This window comes from Sinocyclocheilus anshuiensis, unplaced genomic scaffold (assembly GCF_001515605.1).
Source record: "Sinocyclocheilus anshuiensis isolate Anshui unplaced genomic scaffold, SAMN03320099.WGS_v1.1 scaffold439, whole genome shotgun sequence".
NCBI lineage: Eukaryota > Metazoa > Chordata > Actinopteri > Cypriniformes > Cyprinidae > Sinocyclocheilus > Sinocyclocheilus anshuiensis.
Window position 1 is genome coordinate 1 of NW_015552572.1, and position 251 is coordinate 251.

Below are 251 nucleotides of genomic sequence, written 5' to 3' on the forward strand. Positions count from 1 at the left end.
GGCCGATAATATCGGCAAAACGATATATCGGTCGGGCTCTAATTGCTACATACTGAGTGACTTGTTATATTGAAGTTTCATCTGTTATGCACAAGCATCATTAGTGTAGAAAGCTTATTCTGCTAATTTTCACTTAAAACTGTATTTCAATCATGATAACTCTCGGAACATTTTAGCATGGTGATGGATGTGACAATGTTAATGTATTTGGTCTTGGCGGAACAGATCTGCTACGCTGCTGCTGTTGGTTA